Here is an 18,839-nt window from a genome sequence, read left to right as displayed (position 1 = left end):
AAGTACTCTGAGATACTATTGCTCCGTGCTTCCATGCTAATAAGGCGTGCTTCCCACAGTGTGTGACAGAAAGGATGAATACCGTGCAGTGCTAATGGTTAATTTGTAGTGGCATGTGTGTTCTTTGAATGTTTCTGAAGTTTCGTGATTCACCATCACACAATTGAGTCGCTTCTTTTTTTAAGATATAGTGATATGTAATGAGATGAAGCAATGCTGACAGGGTTTTTGAAAGATACATTGTCTTCCCCAGCCTATTCACTTTATGATAATAATAATAATACCCCTTAGATTTGTTAATTTCTCACGATTTGGGGGATAGAGTGAGTCCTCATCAAATAATTTCAGTATTGACTATGGTTTAAAATGTTAATTACTGTGGAATCTGTCACAGATAGCGTCAAACCACAGTGATGCTAATCTATGTCATGGATTTGAAACTCCTTTGGGAAGCACATATTTAGGCTTACTGCTGAGTGAACATGACTGCTAGGATTACAGAGACCGTGGACAGTGAAGAAAAGCAGTAATGCTCCTTCTGACTAGAAAGTAAACAATAGGGTGATTGTCTGCTTACACTTAGGGGCTAAACAGCCCAACTGCTGAGAAGCTCTAGGTAGAAAACTGCTATTAGCAAGGAGTCTTGATGTTTTCCTCATGGAGCTAGATGTTGTCAAGGATTCAGCTGAGCCACCCTAGTGAGTGTACAGGAAGCAAAACAGGATATTCTTGTATAGGCCCTGTTTTGTGTAATTATGCAACACTTGAACTCTTGTGTATATTCCAGAGTAGGTAACACACCTCTAAAGGGAACAGGGAGCCATCAGCAGTAACTAGTGAGAGAAATATTCTTATGAAAAGTGCTCTTGATTGAAATCAGTGTGTTTACATTTTCATTTATCTTCGGTAAGGATTGCTCCACCTTAGTGCACCCTCAAAATTAAGACATTATTTTCAAATGGTTTCATTTCCTGTGTTTGTTTCTTTTAACGAGCAATCTAACTAATTTCAGCTGTCTCTTAAAAAGGAACAATGAGGGAAATGATCAGGGAAATGTCACTTCATCAAATATCCTCAGATATTTCTCAGAAATATGCTGGATTTGATGAAACACAGACAAATTCCCTGAGAGGCAGCTGAGGATCTTACTCCATTTTAGCAGAGGCTCCTCTTGTGCCTGATTAATTCCCAGGTTTGTACTGGGCAGCCTGGATACCCAGAAAATGCTGGCATGTGCTGGCTTTTGGGGCTCATTGGGTTCCAAGAGCCAGAAAACTCTGGGCACTCTGGCTGGGTGTGCATGTGAGCATCTACATAAGTATATTACCTGCATAAGTAGTATGCTGGTTTTATTTAAATGATCTGTTTCAATTAGAGCCCCTTTTGTTCTGATTCTGTAAATAAAAAACACATGTAAACTTTTGAATAATCTCTGGTTTTAATAGCCTGCATCTTAGTGTCCTGATTGTACAACAGATAGAAACGAGGCTACTCTTTTATAAGTAAGAATCAGGGTTGAATATTGGAAACCAAGTTTTGTTTTCAGCAATATGGGGTTTTTTTCTCTTTTGGTCATCTGGCAATAACGTTTCCCAAAGAAAAACCTTTGGCTAATGCAAAGTAATAGACATCCTTTTCTGTTCTGTGGATTGAGACAAGAACGGTTTTTTCCATCCCATTAGAAGAACATTCAAAAAGAAATCTGTCTCTTCCAGAAAGAGAAGGCAACAAAACCAGATCCTTTATTTAAATAATTGTAGTAATGTCATGAAAACAAAGAAAGTCTAACTAATTTGTATACAGAAACCCAAATTCTACTATGAAGGGAAGCTGAAGAGGTGAATGTCAGCCAGGTTGCAAGAATGTAAATGAAGGCATAATTTGGAAAATTATTTGTAATTTTTTCTGTTCTTGGTCTTCAGCCTTGCTGCTGCCTGATAGCCTGCCTTGATCTGTGCTCCAGAGAGTGTCAGTTTGCAGTGTGGAACTCGGAGGGGAAACTCAGCTCTAGTTCTCATATGATGCTTTCATTAGCAGTTTGCACAGGGGGCTATAACCTACCCCTTTGCATTGTTTCTATTAATGTGTGAGGAAGAAGGCACTATGTTCAATATTCTCATTTAATGAAATGAAATGGGAAAATAGCAGAACAGGTGCAAAATCACTAATGTCTGTCTTCACCGTAGTTCCAGGAATGGTTTAAGGGTGAATTTCTTAGGACTCTGAAGCAGTGCCACCTACTTCTCCTCAATATTTAAAAAAAAAAAATAGCTGCAGAATGAAAAGTAGTATTTATTTTTAATTTAGAGAGTGGGATATTTTTATTCGGGTGCCAGACAAGCGGCTGCTTCAGCACAAGGGAAGAAGCAGGACCACATGGCTGGGAACAAAGCAGAGGCTTCCCCAATCAACAGCAGCAAGCTGTCAAACTGGTTCAACTGTTGTGTGAAATCTCAACCTAAAGGACAATTTAGGCAAGGAATTTCTTTCTTTTTTTTTCTTAACGGTTTTGTTAAAATCAGAAAAGAGAAAATTTTTTAGTGTTTTGTGAATGCCACAGTGAAGGTGTATCCATAAGCAATTTCTTTGTGATATTAGATAAAATGAAGCAGGTTTTTTAATTGAATTTCAGGTTTCCTATCTTTATTATAATATTTTCGGGTTTTTTTCTCAATATTTGTCCTTTCTGTTCTCTTCTTTTGTGTTTTCTTTGTTTTTCCTCCTTCGTTTCTATACATGATTAAGATTCAGGCAGTTCCTTTGTATTTGCTTATCCTCTGCACCTTGACTGTAGTCATCGACTCTCAGTATTTTAGTGGAAACATCATAGTATTTCAGAATTTTCTATTTCTTGATGTTCTTTCCCCTAGATTCGTGTTATTTCATGACTATTAGGCTGATTCTTAACTTGTTTATTTGATATTTATGAATTTTTGAGCTTAGTTTTCTTTAGCAGGAGGTATAACCAAACCCCGACACAAAATGAAAAGAAATATAGAAGTTTTTGTTACTGGAGATTTTTAGTAGTCTCGTGAGTCTTAGAAGAGTGACACGTTATTTTGAGTGCTTTAGATGTCACCTGCCAGGTTTGAGTAGCGTGTTACTTTGAAGAATTTGGGGCTTCAAATGGTGGTGGGGGAAGCAGTCTCCACCTAATTTACTGCGGGGTCATAGTAGAAACCATCCTGGTTTGTATCCAGCTCATAAAGTCATTGTCACTTCTTGGGTTGCTTATTCACTATGTCCAATGTTGCTCCTATGTCAGCAACCTCCCTTGAGCGTTACCACTGCAGGTTCCCACCGGTAGGTGTGGTGGACAAAGTACTTTCAAAAGGTTAATCAGCAGCATTCATTATTAACTAGGTAACAGTATCCAGCCTGCAGGCTACTGGTTATTGGCAAATCACTCGCATGGTGCAAAGCTTGTAGTTTTTGTTCAACTGGTTGAGTGCCTTGTTGCCAGGCTTCCTGCTGGAGGAGGAGTTTGGCAGGACCATTGGGCATCTTGTGCAATAACATCCATTGAACAGCTTTGCTGCTGGCACCTTGGGGACTTCCTCAGGCTTTGTGTTTCCGTGCTGAACTCGAGGAATTCAGTGTTTTAATAGCCTTCCTAAGGATCTTGATTAGCTCTTGAAGTACTTCCACTTATGCTCGTGTCCAGCCTTGATAGAAGGAAATACAGGATATTTTCTTGATTTTTGATAGTCCTTTGATACTTTCCAATGGCTCTTTAATGTGATTAGAAACACGGCTAGTCCTTCTGACAACTCCCTGAGAAAGGCACGTAGAAGAGATCAGCTTACAAAGGTAGAGTAAAAAAAACCAAAAACCTACAGTATGCATTTCTGCAGCAGCACAGCTCATTTCCCTCTCCACAGTTTTACTGTCACGTAAGTGTGGGTGAATGAAGCAACACGAAGATGCAGTGAGGGCTTTGCGTCAGGCTAATCACTAGGTAGGCCAAATAAGGTGCTCAACCTGGGTTAATGGCTGAGCTCGTGTCCTATTACGTTGCTGACTAATGTGCTTTTCAGACAGAAATTTGTACTGTCGACTCGGCCTCAGGTTTTACTGTGTAAATATCTCTGTCAAAAAGGTGCCAGTTTCTCATATATCTTTGTATATTCATTGCGTTTTCTGGGGTAGACAAAACATTAATTTTCTAGCTGGCTTCTATATTAAGATGGAAAACAAAACAAACAAAATCACAAGCTTCCTGTCTTTTTGGAAGATATCAAGGTGTCTCAACAACAACAACAACAAAAAAGAAACTTTTTTGAGGCCATATAATTACAAAAATAATATTTGAATTACCTTTCAAGATTCTTAGCCTTAGTGCATTAGAGTGATATTTGTCAAACAGGCTTATGGCTTACTCAGAGTGATTTTGGCAACTCCAATGGGGCTAGTTATGGTGTGAATTATTACACAGCATGAGTAAGGAGATCAGAATTAAGCCCAGATACGGTCAGAAGGAAAGAAGGTTTTGTCTGATTTGTCTATGATAGATCTGTCCTGCTGCTAACTCCCTAGTCTTTCATTTAGTTCCTTTTTAGAGACTTTTGTTAAGACTTCCAAGGAGTCCTGAGAGGACAATTGAGCTTTTATGGGTTTTTTTGCAGAAGCAGAGAAAAACAATCAAGTTGCTTGTTTGCTGGTGGTGTTGATTTATTTTCTGTTCATCCTGTGAAAGTTTGTTTTAAATGAAATTTATTAAAAAAACCAACAAAATAACATGCACACCCCCCAAAAAAAAAAACCAAACCACCCACCAAAACCCCCTCAAGGAATATAGTTTGGGCTTTGAAGGGTGCAAGAGGCTGAGCTTTGAGGTTAGTCTGCAGATAAGGATTTCCCAAGTATACAATAATGTTATGATCAGCCCTTACAGCAGTGAGGGTTATAGCTTCACTTTTCTAAGAGAACAGATTTCCATCTGAGCATGTCCTGTTTCAGAAAGGCTTAGTAACTGAATACATCAGGCTGCTTCTCGTAAGAATTTTCAGGAGTAAAGCAAACTGGTTTAGACTCTGAAGTCAGTGGGCCACTTGCTGGGCTCAGTGGTGCAAAATGATTCACCAGACTACCTGAAGGCTTCCCCTCAGGCAGCCTCAGGGTCCTGCTTCCCTTTTGCAGAGGGAAAGGAGCTTGGCCAAACCTCAGCTGCCCCTGGCTGTGCCGATGAGCGAGCCCCTGGGACCACTGAACTGCAGGCTGAGCCTTCCGAACTCACCCTGTTCTCAGAGGCATCCCCTGATCTGGCTATGGGAATAGCTTCATTTTGCCAGGAACTGCCTCTCTCTCTCTTGCCTTTTCTAGCACTCGCGTTAAGCGACTACAGCAAACCCAGGTATCTGTGTGTGCTGCAAGATGGCCAAAAGAATTTACAGCCTTTGGAGCTGATGGGACTAAGTTTGCTCAGGATCATGCCCTTAGTTAGCGTCCTGCAGCAAAAAGGCCTAGAGTTTAGTAAGGAAACTCTCTCAGGGATTTATAGTATTGATGACTGTAACCAAGCCTGGCAGCCCTTGGATCTTACAGCTCTCTCTGGGCCTAATCAAAGGCCATTGACGTAAACTAAAACATTTGACTTCAGAGAGCTGTGGATCAAACTCTGTGTCTACACTGACTGAGTTTGCCCTCCCCTCAGACACAACCTCACTTTAAATTCTTTTCTTCTGACAGGCCTGTAGCCTCATTCCTCTCTCTTAAGCTGGGAGAGCATTTCACGGCTCTGTAAGATGCCCAGAAGTGAATTTTCCCTTCTCGCCGTGCAGTTCCCAGTATACCTAACTCAGTGTAACTGTTGGTTGATACCAAAAGCTCCATCCCCTTTTTCCTGATGTCAGGTTTAGAGATCATATAATCTGGACAGGATGACTTCATAAAAAGTTAACCCAATCCAACATGCCCCCTCTTTGGAAAAAAAAAAAAAAGGAGCCAGAAGTCCTTCCAGCAGTTTTCCACATTGGATTAGTGTAATGTGACTCTGTGCCACAAGTCTCAAAAACTCTGCCAGGGGCATTGCATAAAAGCAAAGTTAATTTGGATTAAGGCAGAGAACCCAGACAAAGAAAACATTAAGAAGGATTCAAATGAAAATGATATGAAAAGTAGTATTACCGGCATATGAGTCCTGGTCCAGCAGTATTAATTAGATGCTGATACAAAGATAATGGTTAAGATGGATGCAACGAGTGTGAAAATGATACTTAATGTATATTATTATACTTACTATGATTCTCTTCTTCCTTTTAGATTTCTTTTCTTGTCCCAGTAGCTGTCAGACAACCTTTAGCATCTTGTTAAAAGGAGCCTTAATTTTCAGCCAAGTGTTCCTGGGCCACCGCAGATATGTCACAGTGAACAGGGGAATGTCTCTCCATTCTCTCCTCTTTTTTTTCTACAGGTCTTGGCATTTCCTTTCAAGCCCAGTGGTTTAGTCTTTGTTAGCAACCTGTCTTTCATTGCATTCTTCTACCCAGACATCGATGCAATATATAACTTAAGATTTACATGATTAGCTTGATTTTTTTTTTTCTTCACTTAGATATAAACTCATTTGAATTTCTTTCTTCTAATTTAGATGGTTTAAATGTCATCTACTCACATATTCCCATTTCAAAGTATAGCCTTGAACCTCACTTAAAGGCCTGGGCTCTTACTTTGGCTGTGCATGTTTTAAAAATAAAAACTCACATAATGACTACAATATTTATTGCCAACTTCCAACTTACACAACTTTTAACATGTCGTACTACACCTATTGGGAGTCTGAGCAAATGTTCTCAGTTTCCCTTGACACAGTACTGAGGAATTCTCTGTGTCCTCTATTCTCAATGGTTTGAAAATTAAAGTTCTGTCTTTAGCTATAAGATATGCAGCGTATCTTTCTGAAAGATGTTCATATTAGATTCAAGCTACCCAACTGGTTCAGAGCTCTGCTTTTATGTCAAGTTTTTTTGATTTCATGAAGTTGGAAGTAGAAGTGCTTATGAAAATTCATAGTAATTGTACCTTTTGGTGATAATCGTTAGCAGAAGTTTTATTTTTTTTATTTTTCAGTCTGATTTACTATTTTAATTTTTTTAATTTGGAAATGTGTTGAAATTATTATCACAAAATCAGATGGAAAAAATAGGAGATTACTTAGAGCAGAATAAATGGAAGAACAGTTAATTTTTAAAGTTGGAGGTGAAAGTTATCTCATACAGCTCATCAGCATCCTTACTGAAATGCTTGATGTTCTACTTTCTCTCAAAGAAATACTTTACATTTTCTAGGTGGTTTTTTAGTGGTTGCTTCTTCTGCTCTGATGCAAATTAAATGTGAGATGTTGTAAGCTACATTATGTATGTATTGTCACTTTGAGAAGAGGAGCTGCTAGCACCTCCATCAAAAGATTCTCAGGTGATGAGAACTGCAGTTTTTGAATTCACCAAGAACCAAGCAGGTTTTTTTTATTTAGAGTATCCCTTCACTTTGTACCTTCTGGGTCGACTCTGGCCAGACCAAGTCCTCCCACTTTCATCAGGGAAGCTAGAGGCTTGGGTTGTGTCCTGTGCAAAGTAACTGCTTATTCAAATAAATGGAAGAATGCCTTGGAATGTTTTCTGGTGGAAGAAGCTGAGGTCCTTGCCAGTCAGATCCTTTGGAAAACTGTAGCCGCATGATTTCTGTGCAGTCACGGCTCTGAAATTGTCAAGTTGGCAAATACGTAACATGAAGAGTGAGAAGAGACACCAGCACTCGTGACAACAGGACTTTCCATCACTCTTCCTTGAGAGTTATTCATTTGTCTGTCTTTGACGTAAATCTACTACATATAAGGATTTTCTAGCAATGTACTATTTAAAAACAATATATTGGGGGACTTCGGTGATCAGAGACACTCTAGCTGCACTAGTATAAAGGTGGGGGAAATGTAAAAATATTTCCTTCATTGTCTTTCTATTTCTGCTTCTGGAAATTGCAGTATCAATATAAAAATCCCATTACTTCTCCTGCTGGGACCTCCACAAAGAAATGTCCAGGGAAACACCAAAAGTGGAAGGGACAAGATAAGAAACACATGCATGGCAGAGGATCTTCTGTGTCTTCTTTCTCTTCCATAGTCATGCTCAGTGGCTGTCCGTACAGGAGGAGGTATAGAAGTGTCTTTATACAGCAGTAGAAGTCCTCCAAAGACTGAATTTTGTCTGTACCATAAGAGAAGAAAATTGTACAGGGCTGGCCTCAAGTGTAAACAGAGCAAACCCAGCAGCACTTCCACCATTTAGCTCCAGATTGGGATTAGAACCTTTAAGTGTTGACTTTGTGTTGTTTCAAGATCTCTGTCAAGTCCCTAGCCTTCTCTCTCTCTTTCCGCCTCATAAAATCCAAAACATCTCTGTCAAACTGTAGGGACTTCTGTGTTCTGTGGGCTGTGGCCCTGGCCCTTGGGAAAATTACAATTAGCTTCAGCTTTATATTCTGCCAAACTTCAGTGTGAAAACTCTAGTCAGAAAGCAGCACACTCAGCAAACTAGAGTGAGTCTCAAAACAGCCACTTTAATACTATTTTGTCTTTGCAAATCTTTGAAAGGCTTTTTATGAGATCAAAGGAGGGTGACAAATCAGTTTCAAAACCACAATGCTGCTGCAAAAAGGATTTTCTATTGGTTCTAATTACGTGGCTTCTCTCAAAACAGGTGTTTTCCTTCCCAGAAGCCATGTTAGTGGCTGAAGACGTGGACACAAAGTTTCCCAAGCAGCCACTTCTAGCGCTGAAAAGCTCAGATTCATTTGCAGTAATTTCCACTTGTTTCTAAATATCCCCTGTTGAATAAATAAAGGAAGTATCTTGACATGCTAAAAGCTTTTCTATATCTTTTCCTTTACAGGGGTATGGAATTAGTGTAACATTTGCCTTTCTCAGAAATAAAAACTTAAGGTAGAAGATTTGCAAGTTGCCTTTGATTTTCTCATTTTTATAGGAAAGAATTCTTAGGGATCATTCTGAGAGTGTAAATTTTGCTGTTAAGTGCAGCTGAGAGCACATTATGAGGTTTCCCAGGGTATTTTGCTCTCCTTACCTGATTCCACTGGGTCTTTTGAATCCACGTATAGCATTCATAGCTTCTAAAAATCATTCCTTTGAACATTTGCTTTGGGTTTCCTTTTTCTTTTAATATACTAAAGTTGTTTTTTTAATTACCGTTATGTCAGTGTGTACGATTAGTGAACAAAAAACCCTATCAATTTCTTCTTTCTGTTTGCAATTTGATTCCGAGATGGTTGTTCCCAAAGCTACTCTAAACCTTTTCCCTTAAGACAAACAAAATTTTCTCTTCAGCTATGGAAGAGTGCTGCTCACTTACCCAAAGTGAAACATTCCCAGAAGAAACACTGTCTTGTGTTCAGAACACTGCATTTTATCATCTTGAGAGGCAGGCATCCAGTCTCTTCCAGCTTCTATTCTAAAAAGATGAGCTTCAGGACTTAGTCACGGGGCTGGATTTCCTGTTGTCCTAAACCCTACATAGTCCTTCACATGAGTGCAAGATGGGTATAAAATGCTACCATATCAGAATAGTTGTACCATAATGGTCTGAATATAAAGTGAGATTATAAAAGACAGGAAACCAGTTGGAAATCCTACTTTATGTATATCTGGATTTAAAATGTGGCCTATATCCATCTATTCAATACTTCCTCCACCACCACCCCCAACAGGACTTAATTTTAGGCAGGAGGAGGTAGGAAAATAAAAATTGCACTCAGAAGGACAGCAGTTCTAATGCTTCTTTGCTAGTGTATTTATGATCAGCAAGGCAGGTAGGCTCTGGGCTTCAAGACTTGCCATGGGGAGGATGATAAGGGAAAGTTCCTAGTATTTACCTTTTTTAATAGAAACGGTTTCTGCTTCACTTTTAAAAGGGGTGAAGATTTCCCCTTATTTTCAACTAATACAAAGAGTACAGGCAGTACAAGCGAAGGCGCAACTTTTAAGGGGAAGGATGGTCCCCAGTTTCTGAGAGAATGAGCATGATAAAATCATTGTGTTCTATTACTTAAAGATTTGTTCACATGTGCTTTTTTTAAAAAAGCAATGGTGTATCTAGAGCAGTATAATGTTAGCATAATCTTTAGCAAATTCTAATGCTGTTATGTTTAAGCTACAGACACACATTTCAGTCATACTGTATTTCAGTAAAATGGACTAAACTTTCTTTTGCTGTATGAACAGAGAGAGTGTGCCTTTTCTTTGTTGTTAAATCAAGCCTAAAACTGTAAAAGAAAACATTTAACTAAGTTATATGTTTTCTTAAATCATTAAAGAAAAAAAAAAAAAATCTGTGTAAAAGAAACAGTCCTCTCTGGGCTTATAAGTTTAATGCTACCTTGACTCTTTTATACAGCTTGTTCAAGATAAAGATACACAACAGAACAAACCACATCTTCTGTCTTGCAGATATTTGGAAAACGTAATATTAAAATAAATATAAACTTTAATCCTTCAGGAAATTTCTTTATAACATGGTATCGTTTAAAGCATTTAGACTTTTAATTAAGCTGTTACAGACCAAAAGCATTAAGGAAAGCTGTTTAACCTCAACCTTTGCTCTCTCCCCTGATGCTTTGAAAATAGACCATTTCTAAATAAGTGACCATTGCCAAGCTGAGCCAGAGGGCAGCATTCACCACCTTATGGCATGCTGCAACTTCTGAAGAATCTCAGCTACTTTTTAACTCCTCTTTCTCTGTACAATGCCAATAAATGTATTAAAAAACGGATTGCCTCATATGGTCTAGTGCAGAATTGTTAAGTGAATAAATAACATTCCCATTAACGTTCAGTTATAAATACATTTGAATTTGAAACTGAGCATATGCTACTTCTCTGCTTGAAACCGGCAGCTTTTGCTTTCAAAAACCATGCCACAGACCCAGGCATGCCATCATAATAACACTTAGCACTGAGGATGTCAAAGCTCCTTAGAGAAGATGGTATCAATATCTCAATTTGATCCATTAGATACAGATATTAAAGAAGTTCCTTACTTGGGGCTGTACAGTGATCAAAACTGACAGAAGAACAGAGCCTCTTGTGTTTTAGCTGTGAGCTTGCTTTAGTTTCTCATTTACTACTCTGGGTATCAATTCCAAAATAAGCTTTTATTCATATGTTTGGTTTTTGCTGCAAAGCTGTCATTCTCTTTTTCGTTCCTTTGATAATACTAAAGATCTTCTCTCTCAGTTCATAATCAAATTCTTGTAGCCAATTTAGGCTGGAGAATTCCTGTAGTATTCAGTTACTAATAACTCCAGATTCACGTTCCCTTATATAATCATTTCTGCTAATAAAAACTTTTTATCAGAAATACAAGAAAGAAGAGAAAATGTTTATTGGCTCCAAGACACATGCAAATAGCTTTATTTAGTTTTATTATTTAAGACAGAACTCCAGAATATCGAAGCATTATATGGATGAGGATACTGTGCTCTCAGTTAGGGCTGTGGAACAGTGAGCTTAACCACGAAACTAAATCCTGAAGTAATCTCACTGAATCCAGTGGAAATTTCATTGCTTTCATTATCTGGAATCAAACATTATCTGTGTTGATTTCAAAAGAATTTCTCCAGGTTTGAATGAGGGTAGCTGGAAGCAAGGCTTGACCATGATTTCACAGATGATGGTAATGAGATGAATTTCATGGTGTTTTTTATTTCACCCCAGGTGGTGAGTTTTAAACCTGTGCTGGCTAACATCACTTTAAGCCTGTTTGCAGCTGACTGTTGGCCACCACTTTTAAGAGAAACCAAATATATTTTGGGAGGTTTATTTGAACTACAGATAGCAAAGAATGGTGTTCCAGGGCAAGCAGAGAGCCTGGTCCTTCTAAATGAGCATATGCCAGTTCAAGAAAAAAAGAATGAAAGGAAGCAATGGTGTGCAAATCAAAAGAACCTCTTTGTCTCTCTCACTGGATCTGTGCTTGGGGAAGAATAGACTGTAGGTGAATAATTCAAACCTGGTTGTATTTGGTCTCCAAAGGTGACTACTGTCCCTCTGGACAAGAAAGAAATTCTGCTTTAATGGCGGTGGCAGCCTTCCACTGAATGACCTCAATTTTCATGATCAATACAGGCAGGTGGCAACAATGCTTTCTTCAACTATAACTAATTGTTGAAGATTAAGAATTGATTGGTTTGGGTTTGGAGTTTTTTGGGCTTGTTTTTGTGGAGGTTCTTTAGTTTTATTTTTTTTAATTAATCTCCTTCTACTGCTACATGGGATTCAGCAGTTTTTTGCCTACTTTCAGCTACCAAACTAAGCTCCTGGGTACGTTTTTTCCTTCCTTCCTTCCTTCCTTCCTCCTTCCCTGTCTGCAAGACCATTCTGGCACTCCTCAGTGTTCACTAACCAAGGAAGAAAAGTGTCCTACATCCTCTCTTTGTTAGATAAATATAGAGTCACATCTGGCCAGAGGTGTGATTGAATTTATCATGCTTTGCTATTTGAGTGCTTGTAGTGCTTGTATTGTAAATCCACTAATACTATATGTTTTTTTGGTTTTGTTCTTCCTGCAGGTGACAGCATTCCAAGGACATCACTTTACTTGCAGCTGGGCATGATGAGACCTAATCTTAGGTAAAAGACGCGTAAGGGATTGGAGGTCCTACTGTGGCAGACTTAATTGGGCTGCTTCATCATCACTGCTCCTGTTTATCCTTTCCTTAAAGCCTTTCTGATCACGCTGAGATTAAGGTAGGACCCTCTACATTTTGCATGTGTATTTATCCTCTAGCTGAATTAACTGTGTCTTTGGCAACTGTCACCACCGTTACTCAATGCAATGCTGCCTGTCAACCCTCTGAGCCTGCAAGCTACCTCAAGACCCAGGCTCAGATCCCAACGCTGCAGCATGACACGCTGCCACTTAAGCACTTAATTATATGTAAGGAGACAACGGTTTACATTGTACCCTTTACAAAAGAGCCACAAGGAAAAAATAAAGTCCCACTGCCTTGCCAGTCAAAGGGATCTTTGCCAGCACCAGGTGGTGGGAAGCATGAGGCAAGTGAGGGGGTGACTCCTGGCAATGCTTGTGCAGCCACGGTGACAATTAAAAAAATATGCTGCTTTTGAGAGAGAGACCAGTAGCATTTGGCATTTGGTGTCAAGAGGCTGAAAAGGCTGCCACGTGAGGCTGAAAAGCCTTGCAGGGGTTCCTAATGAACCATTTTCTGTGCTCCCCCTCCTACTTTGGATGATTGTACGTAGCTGGCTTCTGTGCTCTTTGGCCCAGGTTTTGCCAAGTGGTTATCTTCCTGCTTGCATCTGTTTATTCTGTATTCACCCCTCTGTCTGGAAGGGTGCAACTGAATATCAATGAGGCTATTGGGGTTTTTCTGTCTGATTGAGCTAATCTCTCCTGGAGTTTTACCAATGGTCTAATTTAATTACCTCGTTTCAAATACAGTTTTAGTGGGAAATGTAGAGGAATATGAACATGAAATTTATTTATATACATAAACATATACTGTGCTTGTTTTATATCTTCTGTGATACCTGTACCCAGCTCCTCTTTTTGAGGAATAAAGGACAATCTCTAAATCATTGGGCAGGGACAACTGGGCAGCAAATGAGTTTAGTGGCAAGTGTAGGCCTCGCAGACTTTCTGAAGTTTAAGAGCTTCATGTACTTGCTTTTCTTTGAATATTAGTAATGTAATGCTGTATGTTTGCCTCAAAGATTTTGTGTTTCCCGGAAAGGAGAAAACTTGTCTCTATATGAGTTTATTTGTAGAATTAAAGTATGTTATGTAAATTAACTTTGCGATAAGCAGGTAAACATTGTAGCTGAAAATGAATTGCTAGAGTATTTAGCGTGGTTCAAAATCTATATTCTGTATAGCCATGGCCTGGTTTAGGAGGCTGAGGCATTTTGTTTGCACTTCTGTGTCTCTGGCTCAAATTTAGAGGAAAATAACAGGATCACATTTGATGGCATATCTATAATGGGACACTGAATTCATGTTCCAAGGTGTTTAAGGCAGTAATAGACAAGTGTCACCTTAAAATAGAGAGGTAAGTAATCAGTGAAGGTAGTCCCTTCCAAGAATTTGTTTCAGATTGTGTTAAAATCTCGTCTTTTTTAACTATGGAACAAAACATTATTTGAAACAAGTGTCTGTTTTCAGGAAAATGTGTCTGTTCTGGTTTTAAAGAGAGGCTTACTTTGTACTGAATGAAAGCTAGATATGCAAATGGAGTATTTATTTATAAAACCTTATGGTCATTGGAGAGATTTTTCCAGATTATTTTCTTTTAAAAGAAAAAAATACAACAAAAAGATTTTAAACAGATGACTGGGATCCAAAGGACAGATAATGCAGGCTCCAGTTGTATTTAAAATACTTCATTTCTGTAAGTTAAATATAAAGGAGAATATGAAATATGTTGTCAGTGATTCTTCAGATTTTTGTTCAGTTGATCAGAGTGGAAGAAAACATCTTTCCATAGACCTAGCTCCTTTTTTTTTTTGAATTCCTGGTCTCAGTACTTTGCATGCTTCATGGAGAGGCTGTATACAATTATGTCTTGCTAGTAAAACAAGATAAAACAATATAATCCTATTGCATTGTCACAGAGATAAAGCATATGATAACATATTGTTTTAGTTGATCAGCAGGGTGGCCTAGTACAATGAATTCCTGTATTCTGGCTTTGGCTTATCTTCTGATTCCTGAGAGACACAACAAAGGAAAATAACAATAACAATAGCAGTAGTTTCTTTGCTTTCACCTTATGTGAATATTGCAATAGTGGAGTCTTATGATGGAAAGGACAATGATTGTGTGTAGTACCTGAACGTCAACAGCACTGCACACTGTGGTGTGGCTCTGTATTGAAAAGTTGAACTTGTGTGATAATAGTTGTGCAGGATAATACGAGCAGGTTAAATGCTCAATCACCTTTAGCTGGATGGTAATTGGCACCTTATCTAAAAAGGTCTCCTTTCCTAAATCAGGCCTGCTCTAAATTCTAAACATAAATACTGTAAGTTTCTTCCCTAAACAACTCACAGTTTAAATATTTTAGGTTTTGAAATGTGGCATTCTGGACTATACCTGTCAATTACTGCAAACATTTCCATCAAAGGGACAAAGGTTCTGGGTCTCATCTACAAAACTTTATCTATCCAAGAAGAGCATGCAAATCATCAAAATATTATTTCCTTGGAAATGAATAACAGGCAGCTTCTGCACTTCATATATTTGATTTCTTAAGAGAGGTTGCTGCTTCTCTTGGTTTAAGCAATCAGAAAGTAAACACAGAGCATCTCCTGCATCTTATCTTGCTCTGCATGAAAACATTTCCCTGCTACCAGCCAGGGTTTTAGCTCAGGTCACAGTGGTTAAATTTTGAAGAACCTCGGTGTTCAAATATTCTCAGCACATAACTGATAATAGGGAATTAAGAGAGACGAGACTGTCTGCTCTCCATACGCTCCTTTTCCCTGAGGTGCTGTGAAAGAAATGTGAATTTCACAGGTACGAAATGTATTCCCCTACCTCTTTCTTGCACCCCAGAGGCAGAGTATCACACAAATCACTGTGTAAAACCCCTCAGAGCCATGCTCAGGAGGCTGTCAATGCGTGTGCTGTAATCTCAGACTAGGCCTCTGCATCTTTATTTGCAATTCCGATTAAACACCCTAAATTTCGTGATGGATATCACAAGATGGGATCATATGGAGAACTTGCATTGCACATCACAGTGATGCCTTTCAAACTGTTCGCGATACCAGCTCCTTCCCCTCCTCCCATCCTTCAGTAAGCAGCATAGCAGGACTGCCTCTAGGAAGGGCTTTACAGATCAACCTCACTGCAGTTCTTTAAGGGGAGATCTTATACCCTTCTGAGGCCACTGAGAAGCAGCAAAAGCTATATTCCTGAGCCTATAATAGATGCAAATTGTGCAGATGAAGGAGAGGAAGCTCTAACAGCCGTTGAATGCAATCTGTGAACACTACTGCTTCATTTATAGTGATGCTACCTAGGCATTTGCACTTAAAAGGAACAATAAAGAGGTGTCAGAACAATCGCAAGGCTGCAGAATTTAAACTGCAGCAAAGACGTTTTGAGCCATGTGAAATGTTGCCTGAAAAAGATCTGCTTTTTCCGTTAGCTTTTGCTATTACTGAAGGCTGTTCTAGTTCTCCTTGTTTTATGACGCCAAATGGTTCATTTGCCTTCAAAGACTCAAGATGCAAAGAGGAAGGGAAACAAATTAAGTCAAAACTGCAATGACTGGTGAAAACTGCACAAAGTATGTCACGGCTCTTCTTTATTTCTCTGTTTAGTTTTGAAGTAGCTTTGCGATGCAACTAGATGGTTGATTCACTAACCTGCCAGCCAACCTCTAGCAGACAGCAGTAGAATTGCTGTAATGCTTAGGTGTTATTCTTTCTTACAGGGCAAGGGGCCAATCCTCAAATGATGCAACGTTTGTAGGTATGCACGTGCTGTGCTGAAGATCTGAACTGCTCTTGCCTTTTAGTTTCGTGATTTGGAGAGGGGGTTTGTCGTAAGGAAGAAATAGCACACAAAAATTACACAATCTAGTGACTGTCAACCAACAGGCATTTACTAATTAACAAAGAATAATGGTTTTGCATATAGTGGCCTGCTAAAAGCACAATAAGCTATGATTGTGAGCATGATTATCTGTGATTGTTGCTACCTAGGAGCTGTAAATGTGAAAGCTGTATGTGCCTAGGAAAAACAAGGAAATGGAAGCAGTTGTTATTGCACCACATTAGGTGTGTTGAAAGTGCCCTAATCCTATTGAGTAAGAGCAAACAGACCTTGAAAGGATACATGGAGTCTAAAAAGGAATATATTCAGTTGGTACAAAAAAAAAAAAAGATAAAGTTGGAGTAAAGCTGTATGAATTTAGGTTAAATTGGCTTTGAAGCTGCAGCAGAATAAACTGCGTTATGGGATCTGTTGTCATTCTGGATCTTCTAGGCTTCCTATGGGATACTATTCTCTGATTTTTATTAATATCGTTTGAGACTCAGTGACAGTAATCTAGGTGCATCTCCCAGATCTCACAGCTTAAATAAACAAGATAGGTAATCAATCAATCATAGAATGGTTTGGGTGGAAGATCATCTAGTTCCAAACCTCCTGCCGTGGGCAGGCACATTTTCCACTAGAACTGGAAGCAGGTAAATATCCCACAACTGAAAAAAATTTAGATCGCCTGAGGTCTAAGTTCTTAATGTTTGGTTTATAACCTCTCTCGGTAAAATAAGTGATCTGCAAAATGAGAACGTGCAGAAAAGTTGTAGCATAACTGATAATAGTAAAATGCTCTAAGAGCCTTCTAATTGATATATTAGAAGTTCAAAGTGATGATGTTTTTCATATAATATGGATTTGAACTGTGTGAGTCTTTTCAATCAGTAGCTTTTAGTGAGGAATGTATTTCCCAGGGAAAAGGTGGGGGGCAGCAAGAGTGTTTGTTTTAATAGTTCTGTCTGTATGTGTCTGTACATGTGAGTGAACAAGAGATCAGCAGGGCAAAACGTACCATAAATGCTCTAAAGTCTCATACAATTGTGTCAAGCAGTAAAACCAAATGAACTTGCGAAGTCATGCACTAGTTCAATTTTGGAAAGTAAAACCTGGCTTTGAAGCCAACTAAATCAATCCCTAGTTCAAATTAAATTTGGAGTATCCTGTGAAGCTCCAATACACAACTCCAATAACAATCAGCACTTAAGGTGCAGGCAAATAATGTTTCATTTAAAAGAAATTGAATAAGGATTACTGACAGAAAGTTTTTGATGCTGTTTTGTCATTAAAGTCAAATTATAGCATTATTGTCTTAATCCCATATGTCTAAATCATCTCTCACTCCTTCTGTCTCTCTCTAATGCGCAAAAAGCCCTGTGCATGGTTGGTCTTGTGTCTTCATCTCATTAAAACCTTGCCATGCAAATGTATCGTAAGTGTTGCCTGAAGACTTCTGTCTCATGCAAAATTTAGCTTAAACTCTACTGGCATCAAATAATTTGTTATGCACAAACCTTCTGTTTGGTTTGCTGACATTCCTTCTTAGCTGGCTCTCATGGTGATTCATTATCTTGTGATATAGATTTCCAAGTATCATCTTTGTATTGATTTTTATATCTTTAATAACCACTCCACAGAAGATGGCTCCACTTGGTGTCATTGATCGCATCAAAAATTCAAGGCTTACAGAAATACTAGAGGGCTAATTGGTAGCAGAACATTTCAGACTAATCTTAATGCAGTCTTAATCTTCTGCACTAACCTTACTTGAAGATTTCCTTATTGAGGCTAAAGAGAATCTAGCGAATAACTGGAAACTACCTGGTGAGAGCAGGTAAGACCATGAGGACTGTAAATGTGGAAAATGGAGATAACAAAGATTAGATCTGAAAAACAACTTTCTGTTGTCTCTTCCCCTCCACCTAAGTATACACCTTAGAGAAGAGGCAGTACATAATTCTCCTCTTAGTTGTGTGGAAGAAATGCGTGATCACTGCGTCACAAACTGTGCAGCTGGCCAAGTGGGACTGAGTTTCTGACTTGATTTAAAGAAATCTACTAGGTTTGACAAGTTAAAAAAAACTACACACGGTAAATCACTGTCTTCAAAAAGAAATTATCAAATATAGGTAATTTTTAACTTTAATTTCTTATGTAAAAATCAAGGGTTCTCTCTGTTTGTAAGCTTATGATATCAAACAGTAAAGCCGTGGGTAGGTTTGAATTTAGAATAATTTAAAATGCAGGCCAGAACAGCAATCTGGG

The 18,839-nt window shown here is 38.7% G+C and overlaps 1 protein-coding gene across 16 annotated transcripts in view; it reads left to right on the top strand.

The window, feature by feature from the left end:
• ADGRL2 (adhesion G protein-coupled receptor L2) overlaps positions 1 to 18,839 on the top strand; it is a 394,437-nt gene that overhangs the window by 60,579 nt on the left and 315,019 nt on the right. For 14 of the 16 annotated variants that reach the window (XM_069862790.1, XM_069862789.1, XM_069862787.1 and 11 more), the window contains exon 2: positions 12,577 to 12,754. The gene's annotated coding sequence lies outside the window, so the exon portion shown is untranslated. Of the gene's footprint in view, positions 1 to 12,576; positions 12,755 to 18,839 lie in introns of those variants that run through there. The other 2 variants (XM_069862796.1, XM_069862795.1) reach the window with 1 other exon arrangement.

The sequence above is a fragment of the Phaenicophaeus curvirostris genome, chromosome 8, assembly GCF_032191515.1.
Source record: "Phaenicophaeus curvirostris isolate KB17595 chromosome 8, BPBGC_Pcur_1.0, whole genome shotgun sequence".
Classification (NCBI taxonomy): Eukaryota; Metazoa; Chordata; class Aves; order Cuculiformes; family Cuculidae; genus Phaenicophaeus; species Phaenicophaeus curvirostris.
This window is presented reverse-complemented; position numbering and strand designations above follow the sequence as displayed.